The sequence below is a fragment of the Physeter macrocephalus genome, chromosome 20 (genome assembly GCF_002837175.3).
Source record: "Physeter macrocephalus isolate SW-GA chromosome 20, ASM283717v5, whole genome shotgun sequence".
NCBI lineage: Eukaryota > Metazoa > Chordata > Mammalia > Artiodactyla > Physeteridae > Physeter > Physeter macrocephalus.
In genome coordinates, this window is record NC_041233.1 from 85,666,883 (window position 1) to 85,693,532 (window position 26,650).

General features: G+C 43.5%; 1 protein-coding gene and 1 pseudogene across 23 annotated transcripts in view; one reads left to right on the top strand and one right to left on the bottom strand.

Moving 5' to 3' along the window:
* Positions 1-26,650, bottom strand: part of PSD3 (pleckstrin and Sec7 domain containing 3) — a 706,021-nt gene that overhangs the window by 522,928 nt on the left and 156,443 nt on the right. The window lies entirely within an intron of this gene.
* LOC102983263 (protein phosphatase 1F-like) lies at positions 99-1,415 on the top strand (annotated as a pseudogene).

A 26,650-nucleotide genomic window follows, 5' to 3' on the forward strand; every position in this document is an offset into this window, starting at 1 on the left:
CGGGAAGATCCCACATGCAGCGGAGCGGCTGGGCCCGTGAGCCATGGCCGCTGAGCCTGCGCGTCCGGAGCCTGTGCTCCGCAACGAGAGAGGCCGCAACAGCGAGAGGCCCGCGTACCACAAAACAAACAAACAAACAAAAAAACCTAGGCTGGGGAGAGCGGCGCCGGGCGGCCGAGTGGCAGAATGAAGACCAACGACCTGGCAGCAGCCCCCGGGGATGCTCTGGGCATGGCCTCGGGAACCCCACAGCAGAACAGCCGGAAGGCAGAGGGGAACCCCAGCCGCCTGGACGCGCTCCTCCGCGACTTCCCAGCCACGCTGGGCCCGGAGAGCCCTTTGCCCGGGAAGGTCCGAGGGCCGATGCTGACCCAGGAGGAGGTGGAAGGCGAGCTGGCTGAGCTGGCCATGGGCTTCCTGAGCAGCGGGAGCGCTCGGCCGCCACTTGCTGCCCGCCTGGCTGCTGCGGACGGACCTTTCTGAGTTCCGGAAGTAGCCGGAGCAGGAGGAGGACGGCGAGGAGGAGGAGGACGGCGAGGAGGAGGAGGAGGAGGCCCCTGTGACCCTGCTGGACGCTGCGGGCCTGGTGCGGAGCCTCTCTGACCGGCTCTGGGGAGCGTGCAGCCAGTGGCACAAGCAGGTGCCCGTGGCTGCCTGGGTCCCGCAGCGGCAGTGGCTGGTCTCCGTGCACGCCATCCGTAATGCCCGCCGCAGGATGCAGGAGCAGCACGTGTGCCTCCCAGCCTTCAACCTGCTCTTTGGCCTATCGGACTCTGTGGACCGCGCCTACTTTGCCGTGTTCGATGGGCACGGAGGGGTGGACGCCGCGGGGTACGCGTCTGTGCACAGGCACGCTGTTGCTGCCCACCAGCCCAGCCGGAGCTGCCCACTGACCCCGCGGGGGCCCTGCGAGCAGCCTTCCGCTGCACCGATGATACGCTCCTCTGGGAAGCCCGGCGAGAGTGCAGATAAAAGCTACGTTTACACTGTACCCTCATCTATAAGCGTGCAACAGAATTACGTCTAAAACAACACACGTACGATAAAAAACACCTTATTGCTAAAAAATGCTAGCCGTCATCTGAGCCTTCCAGTCGTGATCTTTTTGCAGTAGGAACATCAAAGATGACTACTCACAGATCACCAAGTCAGAGAATAATAATAATGAAAAAGTTTGAAATATCGCAGGAGTTAACCAAAATGAGGCACAGCAACAGGAAGTGAGCAAATGCTGTTGGAAAAATGGTGCCAGTAAACTTGCTCGGCGCAGGGTTGCCACAAAACTTCAGTTTGTGAAAAACGCACCATCTGCGAAGGGTAATAACGCGAAGCAGCAACACGAGGTCCACCTGACCCTCCCCACCCCCCAGACACCTCCCCCGGGGCAGGTCTCCCTAGGCTGCTGGTGTCTGCAGTTAGCGCGATGAGGCGCGTTTGTTTCTAAAAGAAGAAAGGACGCATTGGTCCCTCTGTGATCTTACCGCCCACTGAACCTCACCTCGGAACCTCGGGGGTCCTCCTAGCAGGGTGGATACTAAGATCATGTCCATTTCTGAGATCGGGAAACAGGCCCACAGAGCTGAGGCCTGGCCTGGAGACAGCTGCAGGTGGTGGGGGGTGGGGCGCAGAGGGAGGCACCGTCATCAGGTGCTCTGAGCACAGACCTCACCAGAATTAACAAGGCTGCATTTGAATCTGAACAGAAAACCTTCCAGGTCTAAGACTGGGAGCCCGCCACCCGGGAGCTCAGGGCTGCCGCTCCAGTCAAGAAAGAATTCTCTGAAGCAGAGCTGTTTAGCTTAGGCTGTGTTTATTAAAAACACCTTTGCTGAGACGTTAAAAAAAAAAAAAAAAACCTAAGCTGGTTCATTGCCTGCTCACTGATGAGGAGTTAAAGGACAAGGTAAAGATAGGTACAAATATTTAGAGAAATATGACTATAGACAGATGACATTCTGGATAATAAGGGAAATACGTAATTTTAGAACACAGTGAGCCACAGACTTAAGGAAACTAGTTGGAAAAAAATCTGCATTTGAAAAGGACCTAAAGGGTCTCGGAGGAAAACTTGGCAGAGACTAAACAGTCAAATTAGTGAGTGTCTTTCTTAGAATTAAGGCTAGCTCAGGGCGAAAATCTGAAAGAGAACAGTTTGCTCCATATAATACCATTTTACCAATAACACTACGTCACAAACCTAGTTCACCCAAGTATTACATTATAGTAAGAATCCAGTGAAGCAAAGGTTGAAGGATGAAAATAGAAGTCCTTCCTCCTTCCCCTCCTCCCCAAATTCATGGAATCGTGGACCTGGAAATCATCTATTTCAACCTTGCCCTCAAGGCAGGAAGCCCTTATACAGCAGTTTTAACAGGTGGCCATCCAGGTTCTGCTTCATTACTTCCAGTTGACAGAGAAGTGAGTCATTGCTTCAAAGCAGCCCATTCTATTTTTAACAACCTCCAGGTAAAAATCCTCCACTAATAAAGAGCTAACACTCATGCTCTATTTACTCTGTGCTAGGCAGAGGCCTCTGTGCATTAGCTGGGAATCCCCACACGACCCCATGCAGCAGGCTGGTGGCTCAGAGCAACTAACCCCACCACAGCAAGGACGGGGTCTGGATTTAGGTCCAGCCTGACCCCAGAGCATCCTATGTAACCCCTGTGCCCTGGGGCCACAGGTCACACATGCCTCCCTGTAGCTTCCGCCATTCACGCTGGTCTGGACACCAGCAGTCAAGCCACCACTCCCATTCCTCTTCCACTCCAACAGCCTTCAGCCACTTGAAGATGGCAACTGTCATCTCCCCACCCTGCTCCACAACTCCTCTCCTCACTGTTTATTCAGCGGCAAATTTTTGGAAGCCTCTTTCATCTGGATGACCATCTACTCAGGATGGGTACTGAACAGCAAACACAGTAGATAAGGTATAAACAGAGTAATAATTACAGATGAAATTGTCATGTTTTGGCTACCAGATTCAGTGGAGGAAAAGATTTTATAGGTAACAAGCATAAAAATTATCTTTATAAATATTTGCTACTGCATGTATTTATGTGTATCACAAATCTTTTCATTACTAACATAGTAATTATCGTTCTAAACACATTATAGTGCTGCATAATGATAACTTATTGCCCAAACTGAATTATATTTCAGGAGCTAAGAATGAATTTGATGGATGCAACCATTTCTGTGCATGTCTGCTACCATGGCAACCAGTTAAAATAGGTTTGTTTAATTAATTAGTTGTTGGTAAAGCACTATGAAGATGAAAACTGCTATTAATAGATGCACAGTGTTTGGTATTAACGCTAGTGTGATTAACATAAACGTAAAGTGTTTATGGCCGGAGTAGACCAATTCGTTTTCCATTAACAGCCATATTTCATCATTGAATTAAGAAAAGGATTTTTTTAAACTTTTATCATCTTTTTATTTTTAACAAATTTTCTTGTCTCTCTTTTATGCTTCTCTTGGCCAAATCTTAACCAACTCACATCATACACTCAGGCAGAAGAGAAAATTAGTGATAACCAAAGTTTCCTGATGAAAAAGGAATATCTTCTGATGGTGGTGACAATACTCAAATGCCACTGCTGAGCCTTTCCGTTTCCTAAAGCTGAATGCAGCGTATGGAGATTGCCCCGAGTGAGAGCTGGAGGAATGGCTACATCATCCGCCAGGACCTATTTCCCAAAATGGCACAAGGGCTGTTTGCAGGGAGCTTGTCAACCTCCCTTAACTCCCACCAATGCTTATGCAATCGAAGTAAAAACCGCTGTTTGCCATGCAGATGGAACTACGTGACAAGCTCTCCAGATTGTCAAACCTCCAAACAGATAGGCCCCAGGTCTGCCATAGGTTGAAATTCTGGAGCTGCCATTGCTCCTTTCCTACCTGCCTCCTTGCTATGATCTCTTGAGTCTCCGGGGAGATCTTGTAGCTGAGTTACTATCATGGAATTTAGAAGTGGGAAGACCCACCCAAGGCCCTCTACTCTAGCTCCCTGCATTCTAACAGGTGAGGTATTTCACAGATGAGGAAAAACAAAGTTCAGAGTTAGCTGAACTCAGAGAGTGCTGGGCTGGGCTGGGCTCCATTTGGATTGTGGTAGGGTTACGTGGCTGGTTGGAAGTCTTATCCTCAGGTAGACTGAGAATACCTTCCGCTATCCTAGCTTAAACCGATCCATGAACCTCTGGCTGGGTCCATTTAAATGATTCAATGGACTACCTCATTGCCAGTAATTGAAATGTCCTCGTTTACATGAGGGCAAGGGGTGAATGCTCAGGCCTGGGCTCCTCTTTAGATGGTGGCACCTCCCAGTGCCCACCTGGGGCCAGAATAAGACAAAGGATGAACATGACTTCAGTAGTTCCCTTCCTCTGAATACCCTGTGCTTGCATGTTGGCTTTTGTAGCAGTGTCTTACGCTCTTTAACATCCCTTGGTGTTACTGCATGTTAGATTTACCCCTCCTGGGGGTCATCCTTTGTGACTGACAAGGACTCTTACAGAAAAGGCATCACCAGCATCTCCATTCCCAGGTTACGTATTTGTGGTTTAAAAGAATCCTTCAGGGCTTCCCTGGTGGCGCAGTGATTGAGAATCCGCCTGCTGATGCAGGGGACTCGGGTTCGTGCCCCGGTCCGGGAAGATCCCACATGCCGCGGAGCGGCTGGGCCCGTGAGCCATGGCCGCTGAGCCTGCGCGTCCGGAGCCTGCGCGCCGCAACGGGAGAGGCCACAATAGTGAGACGCCCGCGTACCAGAAAAAAATAAATAAATAAAAATAAAAAATAAAAAAAAAATAAAAGAATCCTTCAGTCTGTTAAGTCTAAGGAGTGATTGAAAATGGCAATTTCAAGTCTATGGCAGATCAGTGGGAGAATTCCTGTGCTGAAGAATCTAACCTGAGAAAGAAAGGTCTGGCTTGCAATATACCAAATGGGATGCTGTTCAAATGCAGCTTATATGTAACTGCCTGCTGGAGATGCTGTGGAGGGAATTCAGGTGACCTTGGGCCAGATGGCCTTTCAGATGCCTCCAGCCCTGAGATTCTTAATGATTGTGTTGCATGAATGGCAGCTCGATTCACTGTTGGTCAGTGGCCACTTGGAGAGGCTTTCTTACACCTCTATAGAGCTCTGTCCTTAGCCATGGCAGTGCTTATCAAACTGTATCAGTTCAGAAAGTTGGAATTATCAGCCCCATGTGGCGTAGTGAGAAAGAGGCACTCACAAGCTCTCAACAAGTGGGGGCCATGGGCTGATCTAACAAGGTGGCACTGGAAGACCTTCTCTTTATCAAAATAGCCGTCTCGGGCTTCGCTGGTGGCGCAGTGGTTGAGGGTCCGCCTGCCGTTGCAGGGAGCACGGGTTCATGCCCCGGTCCGGGAGGATCCCGCATGCCGCGGAGCACGCGCGGCCCGTGAGCCATGGCCGCTGAGTCTGTGCGTCCGGAGCCTGTGCTCTGCGGCGGGAGAGGCCACAACAGTGAGAGGCCCGTGTACCACAAACACAAAAAAAAAAAAAAAAAAAAAAATAGACGTCTCTCTTCTCATCCTTATCATTCGTTTTGTGCTGCTATCTCAACATCTATCTTCTCTTCCCTAACACTAAGCCCTGTGTCTAAATATATGATTCTTTTTCCTGTCTTTACAGGATTTTGTTCACTCAAGAGGTCTTCCCTGAACTCTGTTAATCTCCCCAATTTACATCTTATCTTTCTCCTTCCTTTGTATTCCAAACTCTTACCAAAAGAAATAATAACTGGCATTTCCCTGGTGGTGCAGTGGTTAAGAATCTGCCTGCCAATGCAGGGGAGACGGGTTCTGTCCCTGGTCTGGGAAGATCCCACATGTCGCGGAGCAAATAAGCCCGTGCACCACAACTAGTGAGCCTGCACTCTAGAGCCCGCAACCCACAACTGCTGAGCCTGTGCTCCGCAACAAGAGAAGCCACCGCAATGAGAAGCCCGTGCACCACAACAAAGAGTAGCCCCTGCTCACCACAACTAGAGAAAGCCCACGCGCAGCAACAAAGACCCAACGCAGCCAAAAAAAAAAAAAAGAGAGAGAAATGATATCTAAATATATTGAGCAGTTGCTATGTATCAAGAACTGGGCTTAACAATTTAAGTGGATTATTTCATTTATTTCTCATACTATTTTAATATGATAGATACTTTTATCCCTATTTAGTATATGAGGCAATAAGGCTTAGAGAGATTAAAAATCTTGCCTGAGGCCCTACAGTTAATGCTGAAGTCTGGGTCCAAATCCAGGCAGTTTAACTCCAGTGATCTTAACCAATAAGGCTTCATCCTCAGGACCTGGGTCCCTGGCAATCTGACCTTTGACCCTGCACTGCTGAAACTGCCCCTCCTCCTGCCTTGTCCTTGTCCTACTTGACCTTCCCTCCATTGACCTTCTTTCTTCCTTGACTCATGAGATCATGTGGATACTTTTTTTCTCTGCAAACTTCTTCCATATGCAAATGTTCTGGCCTTTGCCTTTTTTTTTTTTTTTTCCATCTTCTTCTCTCCCTTTTCTTATTTTTTGCTCTTTATCTACCTTGGCAATCTCATCGTTTCCCACATTTCAATTACAAAATCAATGAAGGTATCTGAGCTCATTTCTGAGTTTCAGTTTTTATATCTAACCGGTGAACGTCCCAGGGACACCTCAAACTCAGCATGTCCAAAGCCAAATTCATCATCTCTCCTTTATTTGTACACCAACCTCACTTCCTGCTGATAAAATGGTGTCATGTCCTGGAAAGAACACAAGGCAGGGAAATGAGAGGATGTGGATTCCAGTCCCTAACATGCTGGCTGTATGAACCCTATCTCCTGAGTAAGGGGGTGTTCAGTGGGTGGCATTAGATGACATCCACTCTGTATTCCTACAACTCCTCATGTCCCACATCCATCACTCTTTCAGGTACCCAGGGATGAAATCTTAGAGTCATCTTTCACCCCTGCATATATTCAATCTTGAAATGGAAAGGAAATTTTTCTAATAATTAATTAATTAATTTTAATTTAATTTATTTATAGAATACCTACAAGATGACAACACTGGGAAACACAGTGGAGAATAAATAAGACAAAGTCCCCACCTCATGGAGTGAGTGGAGGCTGACAGTAAACATCTGCATGAATAAACGTTTTAAATAATATAAAGCAGCAAAAAGCTCCATGACGAAAAAGAAAGCAGGTCAAGTGTTTGCAAGCGGCTTGGTGGGAAATGTTTTAGTTAGGGTGGTCTGAGGAGATGATGTGGGAGCATTGACCTGACAATGAGGGAACGTACCACGAAGACAGACGGGAGGGGAGCCTGGGGAGAGGGCAAAGGTCATGAAATGGGAGCAGTGAGAGGATCCTCGTGGTTGATGCAGAGCCCTAAGGACCAGGGCTCAGCATGAAGGCGGGAGTCCGGGTCTTTGGGCCTGAAGGCCATGCTCAGAATTTGGATTGAGGTTTTAACTGGTGGGGTTACCTTAGAGGATTTTAAGCCTGAGAATAACTTGGCCTGATTACATTTTAAAAGATCACCTACTGGTATGTGGAGAATAGATCATGGAGTTTGCAGCAGGACAAGAGTGATGACAGGAAGACCTATAAGATTCAGTTGTCAGGTAAGAGAGTCTTGGGGCTTGGACGAGAATATCCATGCAGGTGACGAGCTTGCTGAAGAAGCTACATGTGAGGGGCTGTGTCCCTTATTACTGGAAGTATCCTGGAAAGGGGGGAAGTCAGGGATGTTGCCTATGAGTCAGGTTTGGACAACATGGTATGGAAGGTTTCGCTACCACCAACGTTCTACACTCTATGAGACTTGATCCCATTTTATGTAGAACTTGCCTTATCTAATTTTTTTTTTTTTTTTTTTTTTTTGTGGTAGGCGGGCCTCTCACTGTTGTGGCCTCTCCCGTTGCGGAGCACAGGCTCTGGACGCGCAGGCTCAGCGGCCATGGCTCACGGGCCCAGCCGCTCCGCGGCATGTGGGATCCTCCCGGACCAGGGCACGAACCCGTGTCCCCTGCATCGGCAGGCGGATTCTCAACCACTGCGCCACCAGGGAAGCCCTGCCTTATCTACTTTTTATATGGCCCTATAACCCTGTAAGTCAGAAGACAAAAGGGACAGGCATTAACGCAGAGGTCAGAGCTAACTGGAGCTGGTCTAGATAGTTATCCTACCTTTAGGAGCTGACCAGTCCCCAGCGTAGTAGGGTGATTTGCCATAACGAATGAGCCCCATTGCATGACACCCGTTTTACTTATCTACGTGGAGTCAGAATCCCCTGAGCCTTAAATTCATAGTAAAAGGGGTATTGATTTGTGAAGATTAAATGAGGGAATGTATAAAGTTTATAGAAATCTAAGTTACTAAAAAGAATAAATATTTATAGAAATCTAAGTTACTATTCTTACTTAGATGAAATTCAGTGCAAAAGGTACAATGAAATGTTTTATAATGTGATCTGTCCCTTTGCAAAGCTGTAACTGCTGGAAATGCTACAATTCTTGAACTTGCTGGGCCAGACCCAATGACAGCTACGTGTCTTTGTATACAAAGTTAATATGTGTCAGACAAACACACTGGACTATACGCCCAGGCATTTTCAGTAATGAGACAAGGGTAAGAGTAAGAAGTAAGTGTGTCCCAACATGCTCTGAACAACAGTATTCCTCTGTTTTGATGTCATCAGCACAATTTTTCTGCCATTTTATCTTTTCTCACGAAAAAGAAACCAAAAACTGTGATTTCTAATATTATTTCAAAATTGTGCTTTTCCTATGTGGTTTTTTTAAAAAATATCCATTTATTTTTAAAATTAGTTAGTTTATTTATTTATTTATTTTTTGCTGCGTTGGGTCTTCATTGCTGCACGCAGGCTTTCTCTAGTTGCGGCGAGCAGGGGCTACTCTTCGTTGCGGCACGCGGGCTTCTCATCGCGGTGGCTTCTCTTGTTGCGGAGCACGGGCTCTAGGCACGCGGGCTTCAGTAATTGTGGCATGCGGGCTCAGTAGTTGTGACTCGCAGGCTCTAGAGCGCAGGCTCAGTAGCTGTGGTGCACGGGCTTCGTTGCTCCACGGCATGTGGGATTTTCCCGGACCAGGGCTCGAACCCGTATCCCCTGCATTGGCAGGCGGATCCTTAACCACTGCACCACCAGGGAAGCCCTCCCTTGTGGTTTTATAGAGAGCAAAGGAATGAAGAAACATATTTGAAAAAGGGAGACAAGAGATAATCAAAACTGAATTTTGTTCTAATTCTCTTCTGAATTCTTTAACTTGTACATTGTCATAATTCAGAGCTTTACATGAATTTCATCATCAAAGAAACTTTAAGGGGAAAAGAGAATTTCTCTTTTCATTAAAATTGTTTTATTTTATGTGTATGTGTTTATATGGAAACAAAACAAATCTGATGAGAAACAGCTGGATGAACATGTGGTTTCAAAACCGTTACATAATAAAAGAGGAAAAGATTCAGATTCCCACATTGCACCTAACATATGGTATTTCATCCCTACAGCACCCCTCCCCCCACTTTTTAAAGGATATCAAATTCTAAGGTGATTTCACAGGTGACCCACCTTCTAGGATTACATTCTGCAAACTTATTTCCCTCCACATGCTTAGTGAAATGCGGGGTGAGGCTCCCAGATGAGTGAGCCCCCAACATGTTCTTCTCCAAGCAAGCCTAGGTGTATGTTTAAAACCAAAATGTCAGGCATGATAAATCTAGGTCTATAATATATAAAGTGAAGAAAATCATACATAACAGCAAAATATCAATGATTGATGTATCAAAAACCTTCAATTCTATGCCAGCAAAGTAGGTTGTCTATAAGTTGACCAGGTCCAGACACCAACAGAATTTCTTCAGTTTTCTTTAAAAAAAAGTCTGGGACATAAACAAAAGCACCTCATGAAAGTACTTTTTTCATGGGTCACTGAAACTCAAAATCACTGAACTTATGAAGAGTTCAAAGGAATATCATAAATCCACATAATAGGCTTGAGCACTGGCTTGGGTGTTTTCATTTCATTCGTAACACTTGATGTTGCTGCCAAAAGTTCAATTTTCTCTCTCTTTCTTTTTAATTGAATGAAATACCTATAAAGGAATCATACTTCCTAAAAAGAAAGCACAACTTTACAAGAGAAGAATGATGACTCTCATCTCCAGTTAACTACAACTTCCATCTTGGTAAAATTGAATAAAGGAATATGCTACCAGCGAGTTGGCCAGTAATGCAGGTAGAAGGGAGGGAGTTACAAAAAGACTGGGTCCTTACTTATCCTACCGCCTCTCCCCAGGAATCTGGTACATGTCCATTAACTACTTTGACCTTATAGAAAATGGGTGGAACAGAAAAGAGTAGAAAAAAAAAGAGTAAAGACCCAAGACTTGAAGCACGTTAACCAGGAGGCCAGTTCTATGTTCAGCATCAGACCACACATTTTGCCAAATATCACAGACTGGCAAACAGCATATTTGGCCAAAATGATTGTGGTAAGAATTCACAGGTGTGGAATCATGCTACATAAACAGGATCTTGAAGCAGTTTTAGCGGTAGCTCAGGGTCAAAAACCTTTCCATTTTACTGTGATATTCAGCCAAACAGAGCTCCCACACAATCCTCTCATCTGGTCATGCTTTCGTGGGGCTGTGGACTCTACAATCCCTCCCACCTGGGAGGAAAATGGGATCCAACCTATTACTTTTGCAGGCCACCTTTAGGTTCATAGCTGGGGGGAGCTACCGTGACCACATATTGTGTCAGGGCTCCGATACTCACATAGGCATTAACCACATTATGATTTTTCTGCAGGACCTGAGTCTTTCTTCTCCTGCTCCCCACGCTGCTGGCCAGTCTCCCAAGCTCAGGGCCTGGAGCAGCTGCATCTGCGGATCTGTGCTCAGGACTGTGCCCTGCCCCTACTGCAGTCCCCCCACCCCACCCCTCGAACAACCGCATTCAGGACCAAGTAAGATGCTGTGCTGCACCCGGCTCCTCCCTGTCAGGGCCTATCACTTGTATTGATCGCTCTCCGCTTATTACTCTTGCCCAGGCGCTCATCACCTCACAACTGACTAATGCCTGCAATCTCCTGGCTGCCTTCCCCCCTCAAACCCGTGCTGCGAACTAGTGCCAGCTATAGCGTCAATGGTAGCCTCCCTTCTCGGAGCCAGACTGGGGTAACGCAAACAGCCTGGACTTTGGAGCAACAGATGGGATTCAAATCTAGGCTCCATGATTAATTAAGTCACTAACCAAGTCACTCTACCCTTAAACCCATTTACTAACCTGTAAGTGTGTTAATCCCCACCTGGTTATCAAATAGATTAAATCAGATTATATCAGTTGTATCCTTGAAAGCATCTAGTACCCGGTTTATAGCAGATAGTAAATGAATGTAAATTATTATCTGTTCTTTTTCACTATATTTACTGTTCTTTGTCAACTCATTCCATGGTCTTTAATCTAGTCACCAAGACCAGGTCTTTTTCTCTAGGACTTTGCAGTCTGGTGCAAACAGTAAAACATTGGTGTATTCCCCCCTTTTTCGGATCAAATTCAAGACAACATTTATTCAACAAACACAGAGTTAGTGTCAACTAGATACTAGATACTGTACAAGCCTACTATATCAACATGAAATACAATAAAACATGAAAAATACTGTGAGAGCAAAAGAACTATGAAAGTTCTATGAGAACCTTGCTCTGTGGTGTACCACAAAGCTTCACAGAAGAGATTCTCCAAGGATGAATAGGAGTTTGGTGGAGAGATGGGGAAGGCTATATAGAAAAATGTGAAGGCTTAGGTATGATCCAGGGAGACAGGCAGATGAGACTTTTGAAGAAGGTAAGGCCCAAATTGTGAAAATCCTTGAATGCCATTATAGAGGTTTTGGACTTTGTTACAGGCAACTGAGAGAACATTTTAAGGAGAGAATGAAATGAAACCGAGAGATTCACAGTTCCATTGAAAAAGTTCACCAAAGGGCCTGGGTATTTCTCTTATATGTCTTTTATTTTGAATATATCAGAAGTGTTAAGGGAGTTGAGACTGACAGTAGTAGCCAAACCACCTTGAACACAGCCAAGTATCTTTCCTGGAAAAATAAGAAGCATTTCTAAGCAACAGCGTAAAGCTCTTGAAAATAGCAGTTCCCAGTAGCTGTTTTCTAGGACTGATTCTACAGAAGTTTACCCAAGTGATTAGAAAACTCTTTGCTCTTGCAAAGATGAGGTCTCTTTACATAACAAAAGAAAGGTAATAATCCCTTACCTCCTTAACATTTCTCCATTAAGAGGGGAAGGAAATTCTAGAAATGGAAGAAAGTAGAAGAAACCAGCCCTCTGATTCAGCCCAAAATCAGCTGAGGTTGGCTGTGTTGAGAGGAGGCAACTAACAATTGTTGGGCACCTTCTAGGTGTCAGCGCTATGCTAGATGCTTTATACACATGATCTCATTTAATCCTCACAATAACCTACCAAGTAGGCATTTTTACTCCCAGTTGAATTCAGGGCTTTCATCAGTCTAATTACTAGTTTCTCAAATATTTTCCTTTAAATCTTCTTCTTGTCCATATCCATCATCCCTTACATCTTGTTCAAGTTTAGTTTGGGTACAAATTTTACTGGAATTATCCAATAGGAAACAAGAAAATATGTGTAGAACAAAGATGAAATAACTAGATCTTACACTTTCGGACCTGACAAGGACTCTGATTTTAGCATTGATCAGTTTCCTTTCTTGGGCTATCACTTATTTATTCAGCACATATGAGCTAAGTTCCTGGCACCATGCATCTGGCTGAGGTCAGACTCAGCAAAGGGCCATGCCTACTCTTTCTCACTCAGACCTGGCACTCTACCCCTTATCATTCTCATCTGCCTCTTAAAACACCCAAGTGTAACTTTGCCTTGAATTTCCAAGGCAAGCTAAACCTCTTTTTTCTTCCAAGTTTGATGCAATATTGGATTACCCAAGTAAAACACCAGGATGCTAATCCTTTTAGTAAGATCTGATGAGGTTTTGTTAAAGCTGACAAAGGAAGTTTCAAAGAAATACTGTTGACACTGCTAAACAGTATTTAATACCGAAGCTTACTTACTATCAGTCAAGTCTTGGCAAGTGAAATGGTTGGTTGGTCTTGCAATAGAAGAAAAGGCATTAAACTGGATAGGAACAGGGACAAAGTTCTCAGGTGTGGGCCTCAGGTGAGCACCTGTTTTTGATCAAGAGTGATCTCTATCTATCCTCAGCTCACATATCGCCCGGAGAGTTATGGGTTAAATCTTAGGGTTGGCAGCCCTGGGACCAACAGCTGCCAGCAATTACATTTGTCAGCATATCCTCTGCAAACTCCACTACCTCCCTGGGGCTCACTGCCAGCAAGCCTCTTATTCCTGTGTATGTGGGGACATGAATCTGTTTGCAGGAAGCAGGAACTAAGCTAGGTGCTTGAGTAGATGAAGTACTTAAGAGCCTCAGGCTAGCAATGAAGTGCTACTCAGCTGTTTATTTGCTAATGACAAAATGCATTGCTGATTTGCAAGCATGGAGGTCTCTAACTGCGCAGTCCTTGGCACTCTGGGGTAGCCCTCATGTTCCTCCAGGCTATAGCAGTAAGATGCATTGTGCAGATTTCATTACAAGCAAGGGATTCAGGATCCTGTAATTGGAGAGGCCAAAAAATGGTCATTTATCGTAAAATATCTCCTAGCCGGATGATATAATCCTGCCATTAGGGACTCAGGCCCTGAGATAAGCATCATTCTTCCTGCAGCGTCTTCCTCTGACGCAAGCCTCTGGGAGGTGGAGCCTGCAGGGGACAGATGAATGGAAGAACGAACAAAGAAGAGGGAGACACAGAGCGTGGTGAGGGAAGGAAACAGCCTATGCTGCATGCACAAGCACACTGCTGAGCCCAGGGGGCAGGGAGCACGTCTGTCTATCAGCCATTCCCCCCGCTTCTCGCATAATACAAGGTGGGTATTCAATAGGGACGTGCTGAATGATGTGACTTAAAAGGCAGAGGACCAGCTAGCTCTCTCCTGCCTAAGAACGGGAACCCATCAGAACAAGGATCCCAAGGTGCCTGTGCTCCTGGCAGAATCTTCCCCAGGGCCGATGCTGTGGCCAGGTGGGCCTCCTGCTCTGAAGTTTCTGCTGTCAGGTAACACCTACACACAGCCTAGTGTCATTGAGTGTCTTGTGGTTGGATTTTTTTTAGTGAAGTTTCATGCACATTCGCCTTCTATCCTTCCTTATGCAGCCTCTCCACTGAACGGCCTGGCAGCACCCTTGGCTTGCCCAAACCTGGAGACAAGTAGCGTTTGTCTCACATCCAGAGTTTCCAAGGAACAGGGCAGACGCCTCTAACTCATTCTCCTGAAGCCTCGCGAGAAGTGGCAGCCAGGGTGAGGCCAGGCTTGGTGACCGCCCCCAGGACTAAAATTAACCCAAATGCCAGTGGGCCTGGTGGGACAATGGAGCCAACCTCCTGGCCCTTCACTGAGAAGCGGCCCCGCCCTCTCCTACAGGGCACAGAGTCCTGGCAGACCTATTACCTAGGAGGAAAGAGCAGTTAGAGATGTTTTTTATGGGATCTTTTATGAGGGCAGAGTGTACTTTCTCCCCATCTAAAGCGCACACCTTTGAAAGTCAGGTTCCTGAAGAAATGGTTTATAGCTCTGAGCATGTGAAAACCATTTAGCTCACAAAGATATATGGATAAAATAGTGAAAGGTGCTCAGCTGCTGAATTAATACTTTATGTACTCCGAGCAACTTAACTGCCAGAGTGCTATATATCCTCATATATCCTTGTGGAGAAAGGAGGGAAGAAAGACAGGAAGAGACCCCACATCAACAGCGCGATGGGTAAACGTGAGACCTGTGAGATACTGGGTTGAAAGGTGCTTGTGAATCCGTAAGCAGCTGCGTTCACAAAATAGAGAAAACTCACTGCTAGGGTCCGATCTAGTCTATACGAGCAGGGAAGCAAGGAGCAATCAGGTTTTCTCACTTTACGCAGATTTGGTAGAGCTGCCTTAGGCTCTGTATCAGTTTGCTAGGGCTGCCACAACAAAGTACCACAGACTGGGTGGCTTACATAACAGCAATGTATTGTCCCACAGTCCTGGAAGCTGGAAGTCCAAGATCAAGGTGTCAGCAGTGTTTGTTCCTTCCGAGGACTTTCTCCTTGTCTTGCAGGCGTCACCTTTCCCTGTGTCCTCTCAGGGTTGCCCTCGTCTGTGTGTTGTCTGTGTCCTAATCTCTTCTTATAAGGACACCTATTAGATTAGGGTCCACCCATAGGACCTCATTTCACCTTAATTACCACTTTAAAGGCCCTGTGTCCAAATACAGTCACATTCTCAGGCACTGCGAGTTAGGACTTCAACATGCAAATTTGGGTAGGTGGGTGGAGAAACAGTTCAGACCCTAAAAGGAGGGGACATTCTCCAAGGAGGAGGGAGGAGAACCTCCCCCATCACTGTACCAGGAATCCCTTACACCTAAATCACATGTATGATGAGCTTCCGATGCTTCTAAGACTTTACCGTGCCTCTAAGATCTGTGACAGAGGATGGTGACAAAGATGGCTTTATTTCCTCATCTAATTAAAAGGTGGAAACCTAGATATTTTCTCTCCTCAGCTCCTGAGCCTGCTTTGAATAGTGGGACAGCAGGGTGTCCTGGAAAAACCCATGGTGTGAAGCCAGACTCCCTGCATTCAAATCCTATGCCTGCCACGTATTAGCTTAACCCGTTAGTGAAAAACAATCATGACAAGGGAAGGGATGGAACAATTAAAATCCTCAGTTCCAGCCAGCACCTAGCAGAGAGTTGAAACTCTTAAAGAAGCCCAGATTTTGGAAACATAACACTTTTAAAAAACATATTTATTTACTTATTTATTTGGCTGCACCGGGTCTTAGTTGCAGCATTTGGAATCTAATTCCCCAGCCAGGGATAGAACTCGGGTCCCCTGCATTGGGAGTGTGGAGTATTAACCGCTGGATCACCAGGGAAGTCCCCAAAAATAACACTTTTGTTCCAACAAGCCAGCCAATTTGTGATGGAGATTGCAACAATTCTTAGATCAAGAGTTCAGTACTTAGGAGGCAGGTCAAGGAGGCCAAGTCAGCTCTTCCTAGTTACTCTTTGACGTCTGCAATTTGCAAATGAGAAAAAAGAAAGTGATCTAATTTAAGTGACCCCGCCACCCCAGGGCCTGCGAGGTGAGCCTGAGTGTGCTCTTTGAACTAGACACAGAAATGCACTGGGTCTACACCCTTCACCTACATCCCCTCCTGGCAGACAAATAATGGCTATGAGGCTTAGGAAACACTGAAAAAGGTATAGGATTAAACAAATGGGCTGAAGGCCTCCTGTGAGCCAGGACTTAGTCACACACATCCTCTCCCAACTGCCTCAGTGTCCAGGGGAGGAAACCAAGCCTCAGGAAGAGATGAGTTTGCCCAAGTTCATTGGCTCATAAGACTTGAATACAACCTGTGATGTCTGATTCTGAATCCAGTGCTCTTCCAGTTTCACCAGAGTTGACCCCAAGCCCTCCATCCTGCTACCCACCCTGCAGCTGGAGTGTTCATTTAAGCCCATGTCTGATCAAGTCTCCTCTCTGCTTCAAGGCCTTCAACAGCTCCATGGCTCTTAGAATAAACACACAGCTTCTTATCCTGACCTGTGAGACCCTCCTCCCTGGCGTCTTTCACCTTCCATGCCTGCACCCCTCCACTTGCTGTCCTCCTTCCAGGCCTGAGTCCTGGTCAAGCCCCCTCCCTGCACAAGAGCTCTGTGCAGGGTGGCCCTCCTCAGGCCTCCATCTTTACCGTGATGACCAGCACTCATCCTGCAGTTCTTAGTTCCATTGTCCCAGGTCCAGGGAAGACTTCTCTGCTTTCCGGGATTAGACCACACCCTCTATTATGCACTTGCATATGACCCAGCACTGCTCCTTTCCAGCACTTTCCACAGCTCATACTTATTTGTGTGATTAAGGCTAGTCTTCGATTATCTACAAACTCCATGAGTGCAGGGACCTTGCTTGCTTTCACTCATTAGGGGGCCTCCAGCACCCCGGTAGTGCTGACACATAGTAGGCACTTAATAAATATTTTTTGAATGGATTAATGAGTGTATTTGCATGCTTTTTCTCCTTTTCTATTTATTTTGCTGCTGGAATAGGGAGATTGGCTCTGGGGCAGTAGAAGGGCTTGAAGAAATTAAAATCCCCCATCACAATAATTGCTCCTCCCTGGGAATGCCTGTAGAACTATTTGTCATCGTGTCGTGCTGACTTACAATCAGGTGAATAGCACATTACCATCTACCCCTGTTCAACTGAGGGCAGGGGCCATACTTTATCCTTTATTAGATGCACTGCACCTAGCACAGTGCAGGCACTCACACGCTTGTTGAAGGAGGAAAAACACAAAGAGCTAACTGAAAATGACAGCTACATAAGATTCTGGAAAGAGATGGCATGATACATGAATAAGATCTCTCAGCTCAGATGTCAAGAAATTTAGAGCACACGTAGCTGCATTAACTCCAGGAAGAAATAGGAAAGTCTCTTCCCTTGATACCACAACAAAGGAAGAGGGAACAATTGTAGAAATAAAAATAAAGATGATGGGGATGGGGGTATTTGCTCCAGGTGCCTATGTTGCCTCCTTTCAGTCTTTCCTTGGTGAGATCCTCAAGTGGGAGTGAGAGTGGATGGGAAAAAAGACAGACTTGAAGAGAGCAGAGACGGTCTGGGAAAGCTACTGTGTAAGAAAGCCAGAAGGTTCATTAAAAATATAGAGTTAGTTATGAAAGCAAGTGTCAAGGGCTGCGAATTGGCTTGCTATAAATATGTGTACCATTTCTTGGGATTTCTTCAGCTGTGCTTCAATACCTAAATCCAGAGCTTGACGAATGGGGTGGAGGTTCGGGGTTAATACAGCTCATCAAGGGGTCCCAGTTGGGGAAGGAGACCAGTGACTCCAGCAGGGGAGAGATGGTCCATGGGAAGTGGGAGGAGCTCACCCATGCACATGCGCGCGCGCGCACACACACACACACACACACACACACACACACACACACACACACACACACACACAGAGTCCTCTCCTCCTGACAGAGAGAATAGGAGAACATAAAGTCCTCATGGGAGAGAATCCCAAGTCCCGGGACAGAGTTATTTAAAGAAAGGCAAGTTTCTTATAAGATTAAGAGATGGAGTAAGGATATAAAGAGATGTACAGTAAAATGGAAAACACCCAAAGCACAATCAAGAGAGAACATACCCCATGATGAAGACATTTTACTAAGAAGCAGCTTGGACCAAGATCATTTTGGCTGATCCTAGTCTAGGGCTACATGTCTGGAGCTGGAGCTGGTAAACTGGTGTCTGCACACAAAGTTACCTCAGATCACCTGGCTTGTGCCTGTGTTGTCCTAGGCTCAAGGAGAACAAGGTCACTCTGGTGGCGAGCACGGTTATGTAATAGAGATCAGGGAGCCAGACTCGCTTTGCTGATACAAGAGTTAACCTGCAGTCAAGGTGACTGCGGTGGTTTGGCACCTGCCCAGAGAAAAGATAGATATTCCAAGGAGAACAGCCTGGTGACGGGAACCCTTAAAGTCACAATTTGTTGAATCCTTTGAAAATAATAAAATTAATGGGGTCCCTCCCATTAGAAGAGTTATAGAAGCACCCAGGGTGCTGGATTCTGGATGACCTTTTCACAGCCAGACAGGGGAGGTAAGCTGCCTGACCCTGTTCCCACCTACCCCCTTCTCCCCACTTGGAAGCCAAATGCCCTCTCTCCTTCTCTGTCCTCCCTCCTTCCCACTAGTGGCCTCCCTGCACTGCCTCAGATGCATCACCTAAGGGCAAGAAGGGAAAATGTCTTCCCTGGTCAGGACCAGTAGTTGAGACACTAATCAGGGGATACATAGGATGTTTGGGGAGGGGGCGATTTGGGAAGAGGCTAGGAGGAAATGAGTCTAGTTAAAAGGGTACCAAAAACAGTTCCAATGTAAAAACAAACTACAAACTAGAGAATGACATGCTGAACACTCACATGCTTACCTCCGGCTTTATCCAATCGAAACGTTATGTCATGTTTGCTTCAGATTTTTCTAAGGGAGATCATACTTTATAGATACACCTAAGGCCCTCTATGTATCTCTTCCTCATCCATTTCCCTCTGTTGCTTCCTCCTCGGAGTAACAGCCACTATCCTGAATTCTGTGTTCATCCTGCTCATGCATGTTTTTAACTTTTAATATAAATTCACATCCATAAAGAGCACGTGGTATTGTTTTTCAGGGTTTAAAACTTTTTTAAACGTAACCTGGGTCTATTACTAATCAACTGCACTTTGCTTTTTTTTCACACAATATTTTGTTTTTGAAAATTTTTTGAGATCGTTTTCAGACTTGATTTTGAGATTTTTTGAAATTGTTTTTGAGATGTTGATAGTTGTGGCTCAATTTTTTTCAGCTTATCTGCTTTGTGGTATTATTCTGTTAAATAAACACATTATAATTTATCCATTTTTTCCATTTTTTCCCATCAATGGACATTTGTTTCCTTTTTTTTTTTTTTTTGCTTTTACAAACAATAATGTAATAAACATTTTGTACATGGTTCCTTGCTTACATATACAAGATTTTCTTAAGAGTATAAGACCTAAAAGTAGAATTTGAGGTTAGGAACAGTGGAAAGATTTTTGTCTGTTTTGTTCACTGTAGTAGCCCCTGTACATAGAGCATTGCCTGGAAAAGGAGAAAGGGAAAGAAAGAAAGAAGGAAAGAAAGAGAGAAAAAGAGAAAGAGAGAAAGAGAGAAAGAAAGAAAGAAAGGAAGGGAGGAAGGAAGGAAGGAAGGGAGGAAGGAAGGGAGGAAGAAAGAAGAAAGGAAGGAGGAAGGAAGGGAGGGAGGGAGGAAGGAGGAAGGAATTAAGGGAGGGAAAGAAAAGAAAAGAAAAAAGAAAAGAAGGCAAATGAGTTTTTGTTGGACTAATGAATAAAATTTTTATTTTTGTTTCCCTAAGCTAAAAGTGGACTCCTTCAGGTTGTGTCTCTCTGGTCCATTAAGTCTCTTCCACTCTGACCCTCCCACCTGCATTGGGACATGGAATGGTGTACAGCCCCGCTAGGCCAGGCCTGTAGAAATCTCCTACATGGAAACATCCACACTCTTCCCGCTTCTGCTGGCTTGTTGCAGTCAGACATCTTGGAAGCTTCAGGTACTATTTGTGGAGCCATGTGAATCATATGACTGATAACAGACTCCCCCTGCCCTGCACATACATTTTGGATTGTACATGAATTAAAAGTAAACATTATTGTGTTGAGCCACTAGGATTTGGGGATTTATCTGTTAAACACCCAGTGTTACCCTAACTCATCCAGGGACGGTGACTACTCGTTGATGATTGTCTCCTTGGTGCCTGGCAGAGTTTGTGGCATGTGACAGAGACTGAATAATATTTGTTGAAGGAAGGGAGGGAGAAAAGGATGAAGGGAGGAAGGAAAGGAGTGAAGAAGTTGTGTTTCCAGAGCTCTGTAATCATCTTGCATGGAGCCAACTCCTCTGCCTCCATTTGCTTCCTCCCATCTCCTCAACTTCTCTTTACGCTGAAAAATGCAGTGAGGAATCTTCACCTGGGCATTTGCCAAATGTAGTCTGGGGAATTCATATTTTTGGTAAATTTAGTTTTCATAATACCTGTGAGCTGATTAAATGAATCTAAACCTATTTTACAGAAATAGAATCTTAAAAAGGCCTATTCTCAAACAGGAATCATGATCATAAATTTTCCCCTTAAAAACATCTAATAATGCAAACAATTTTTAATCCTGATATATCTGCAGTTCTAGGCTTGAGGGACTTTTGAACTAAATAATTTAGAAAGCAAGAATATTACATACATTATTCATTGTAGGTGTATGTAATATTATACACATTGTACACTGTAGGTGCATGTGATATTACATACATTATATATTACAGATGTATGTGATATTATACAGTACATTGTAGATGTATGTGATATTAGGTACATTGCACATTGTAGATGTATATATATCATACATTGTAGATGTATGTGATATTATATACATTGTACATGATAGATGTATGTGATATTACATACATTGCCAGCAGAAGGAAAATTTGTGTTGAAAGCTTCTCTACCCTGTTTTCTCCTCCTTCCTGGGCATGTGGAAGATGCCACATTCAGCTCCTTGGCAGGTAGGAGGTACCATGTGATTAGCCTCAGCTTGTGTGAGTGAAAGAGATGCGTGTCACTTCTGGGTTTGCGACAGTGAAAATCCTCTGCTTGACCTCTTGATCTCTCTTCTCCTTGCCTATTTGATCTTGCATGAGCAAGAAGTAAACCTTGGTTGTGTTGATCTACTGAGATTCAGGGGTTGCTGTGTTGCCAAGGAACGGTTTAGCCTAGCCTGACTAATACAACAGCTGAAAAGGGAGTTCATACATAACCCATGACACGTGGACATCCTAGACGACTTGTAGCCTTTTTCACTGATCTACATCCCTAGTCCTGGGCTGAAAGAACTAAGCTATATATTTCAGTCTCGAGATAGCAAGGAAAGGCAAAGGTTCAGAAACGCTAAGTGTAGATGGTGCTCAGGGTAAAGGCTGTTGACAAGGCAAAATTACACAGTTAGGACCAGTATGTTGAAATTTTAGACCCAACAGAATCCACACCCCATTCTGTGACCTGTGGCCACAGAGATTTAATCTTCTCAGTGGTCCCTGTTCCTGTGTTCAGATTACCCTAAACATGACTGGAAAGCCATTCCACCAAACAAAGGCAGACACAGGATTCAACACAATTCAGCTTTAGTCTCCATGCCAATGATGTGGCAAGAGAACACACTGATTCCCAAGATCATCTGCTCTCATACTAAAAAGGCTGCCACATGAATTATTAAAGATACAGTCTATGAAAGGTAGTTCTATTATCTTGAAAATCTATGTTTCTTGGTCTGATTTCTTTCCTTCCTTGATGTTAAATACTGCCTCTTGTGGCTGTTCTTTGTTTGAGTTTTAACCTCATTTAAATGTGATCATTTACAGCAGCTTTCTCATGGGAGAACTTCCTTCCCTTTCATCTTTTTCAAATACAGGCCAACAAAAGATGTTATTTCAGAGCAAAATCTAAAACTCAGGAGCCACAGAGGAAACCAGTTCTGGTCTCTGGGTAGTTTGCTATGTTGCAGCTTTGCAAATAAGGAAATCTGACCCTCCTCTACCATAATTAATCAGACCAGGCAGAATCTGCCTGTTTGTATTATTTGGGACATTTGTATTAAAACTAAAATGTGTCTTGGAACTCTTCCTCTCAGTAGAAGAGAAGTAAGCCAGAATTTTGACTCATTGTACAATTACAAGGTAAAGAGAAGGCTCCTGATGGAAAGATTGGACAGATTCCTCATTTGCAATCTGACGAGCACAGAGAAATGCTCGGGCAGACCAAGCTATGGCTAAGTGGAGTCCAAGTTAGCAAGGCACTTAGTATCATTTTAAAATTTCAACAGGCAGCAAGCATTCCATTCAGACTCCAAAATACACATTGTGTCTGTGAATTTTTCCCATTACCAGTCATATTTTCCACCAAGACTGTACATACTATAGGCACAATTTGGAGACTTTATGGGTTAGCAAATCGGTGTTCTGTCCCTGACCTGAGACCAATGCCCAGGAACGTGTGACAGCAGCAGACAGAGAGACAGGAGAGAGAACTGTTACTGTGACCGTGCCTAGGTGCAAAGTGGGCATCAGCAGAGGGGAGAGCGACACCCACATTATGGATGGACGGAACATCTTTAGGGAAATGCAACTGAACATATATAACTGTTGTAGATTTGAAAAGTAAGTCTGTTAGTGCTTTCCCAAATCAGGGGAGAGGTTATAGGGAATCCTAATATTTTCAGCATTTAGAATTGAATGACTTTTGGATTCTTGCTAAATTGTTCTTCAGAGAAACAGTAAGTTATATATTCATCTAATAAGAAAACTCACATATGCAGTAAGTTTCAAAGAAAATCATAGTTTGTTTTTATAAATCGGCATCTATAGTAAAGGAAAAACTCCAAATTTTCATTTGTTTCAGTTGTTTAACTTTCACATATATAAATTTTACATGCTTAACCTTCACACGTAAGTACAAAATTGATATTTTGTTTGTTGTACATTTTTCCTACAATCTATATAATTGCTTAAAATTTGTCTTTTTACCTCTCATTGCATATATATTTGAAATATCAAAAATAGATCTCATCTTACAAAAATGATTAATATCTTTTTGATTAATGCTGTATGGTGATGATACCAAGTACCTGTATGATACTATATTTAAGGCACAGTTCTAAGAGATACACATATATTACCTCATCTAAACCTTATAACAACTCTGTAAAGTGAGAATTATTATTATCCCCACTTTACAAGAGAAAGCTGAGGCATGGAGAGATTACAGATCTAGTAATTTTTTCCTTCCAGTTGGATCTAGTGATTTATTATTCTGATTCAATAATGATGCCTTATTGACAGTTGTTCTTTGAAACAAAATTGGTTGGGTTAAAAAAAAATTATGTCATGCAAAAAAAATAGCCAGAAGTTCTGGTTCCAGGTGTGATAGAGTAAGTGCATGCCACACTTTCTCTCACTGAATGCAACTATAAAACCTAGACAGTGTGCCTGCCTCAGATGTTTGAAGACCTTAGAAATGAAGTATATACTAGCAGGCAGATCGGGCAAAAATGCTAGAATTCAAAGTAGTGCTGGACTTGGTGGTGAGTTTACAGTTTCATTTCCCCTCAGTATTCCCCAACCTGAACTTGAGGTACCTGGAACTGTGGAAGTGAGCACCATGGTGCAGACAGGGAGCCATCAAGAGAAGCACTCTAGGTCTGGCTTGAGAAGAACTTCAGGACTTACAAGGAGAAGCAACTTTCTGCTCAGTGGGGTTGCAGCTCTAAGAGGTGGAACCAAATCCATTGCTCCCCTGACCCCCACCCCCACTCCTCCTACCACATGACCCCAGACATGATGCAGTTGTGGAAGTGGAGAGTTTCTGGCTAAGGGACCAGAAGGGGAGACTAGTGAACTGGAAAACATCAGAGAGACAGTGAAGAGGGAACATATTGTTTATGAACTCTTAGGCTCAATCCTGACATGCTTATGTATGGGTTTGGTCTTAATTAGCATATCAAAGACTTTGAGAACTAAGTTAAAGCATAGACGCTGCCCAGGTCCCACACTGATATGAATGGTGCACGAATAGAACAGATTGAATCAGTGCTCACTGCAAAAGCTTTGAAAACTGAACTGATGTTTCAGTCACAGACCACAAAAAGAGGGTTGGAATTTGCAGCCTGAACCTAACTAGGTTGGTTATCTGCTAAAACAAAATTAATGTTCTTCATATGATTTAAACAAATCTGAGTCTCATAAAGTAATATGCAAAATATCCAGGATACAAACAACCCAAATTACTTGGCCTACAAAGAACCAAGTGAATCTCAACTCATAATCAACAAATGACAACAATAAGATGACATAGATCCTGGAATTATTTGACAAAAGACTTTAAAGCAGCTATTATAAAAGTGCTCAAATAAGTAATTGCAAACATTCTTGAAAGAAATATTAAACAGAACATATCAGAAAATATAAAGTAACACAAAGTGGGAACTTAAAAAATGAAAAGTAAAATAATCTAAATTTTAAAACTCAATGGATGGAAAGGAATCAATAAAACTATCTTTCTTTTTGGACTGCATGATTGTCTATGTAGAAAATCCCAAGAAATCTGTAATAAAACTCATAAACTAATAAGTGAATTTTGGAAGTTCACAAGATACAAAGTATACACACACATGTCCTATTTCTATATAGTAGTAATACACAGTTGGAAACTGAAATTTAAAAACAATACCATTTACTTTTGCGGTAATAAAAATTCTGGAAATAGAGAGTGCTGATGGTTGTATAAGACTGTGGATGTACTTGATGCCACTGAACTATACACTTTAAAATGGTTAAAATGAAACAGTGGGTCAATGGTGAAATCAAAGAGCAAATTTAAAAATTTCTTGAGACAAATGACAATGAAAACACAAACATACAAAATCTATGGAACACAGCAAAAGCAGTGTTCAAGAGGGACATTCATAGTGATACAGGCCTTCCTCAGAAAACAAGAAAAATCTCAAATAAACAACCTAACCTACCACCTAAAAGAATTAGAAAAATAAGAACAAACAAAACCTAAAATCAGCATAAGGAAGGAAATAATAAAGATCAGAGAGGAAATAAATATAATAGAGTTTTGGAAAATGATAGAAACAAATCAATAAAACCAAAAGCTGGTTTTTTGAAAGATAAACAAAATTGACAAACCTTTGGTGAGGCTCACCAAGAAGAAAAAAGAGAGGACCCAAATATACAAAATAAGAAATGAAAGAGGAGAAATAACAAATGATACTGCAGAAATACAAAAAAAATAAGAGAATACTGTGAACAATTACACACCAACAAACTGGACAACCTAGAAGACATGGACAAGTTTCTAGAAACATACAGCCCACCAAAAATGAATCGAGAAGAAATAGATAATTTAAGCAGACCAATCACTAGAAATGAAATAGAAGCTGTAATTTAAAAAACTCCCTGCAGACCAAAGTCCAGGACTGGATGGTTTTACTGGGGAATTCTACCAAACATACAAAGAAGAATTTATACCAATCTTTCTCAAACTCTTCCAAAAGATTGAAGAAGACCGAACCCTCCCCAAAGTAATTCTAGGAAGTCACCATCAACCTGATACCAAAACCAGACAAAAACACTACAAAAAAGAAATTTATAGGCCAATAGCTTTGATGAATATAGATGCAAAAGTCCTCAACAAAATATTAGCAAACCAAATCCAATAATACATAAAAAGGATCATACACCATGATCAGATTAGATTCATGCCAGGTTCACAAGGATGTGTCAACATAAGCAAATCAATCAATGCGATATACCACATCAACAAAAGAGAAGACAAAAACCACATGATCATCTCCATACATGCAGAAAAAGCATCCGATAAATTCAACATCTATTCACAATAAAAACTCTCACTAAAGTATGTATAGAGAATACATATCTCAACATAATAAAAGTTATTTAGGACAAACCCACAACCAACATAAAACTCAACGGTGGGAAGCTGAAAGCCTTCCTGCTAAAATCTGGAACAAGACAAAGATGCCCACTCTTACCACTTCCATTCAACATAGTATTGGAAGTCCTAGCCACAGCAATCAGACAAGAAAAAGAAATAAAAGGTATCCAAATTGGAAGGGAAGAGGTAAAATTGTCATTATAGGCAGATGACATGATACTACATATAGAAAACCCTAAAGACTCCACACAAAAACTATTAGAACTGATAAACGAATTGAACAAGGTAGAAGGATACAAGATTAACATACAGAAATCTGTTGCATTTCTTTACACTAACAATGAAATATAAGAAAGAGAAAGTAAAAAAAAAAAAAAAAATCCTTTTA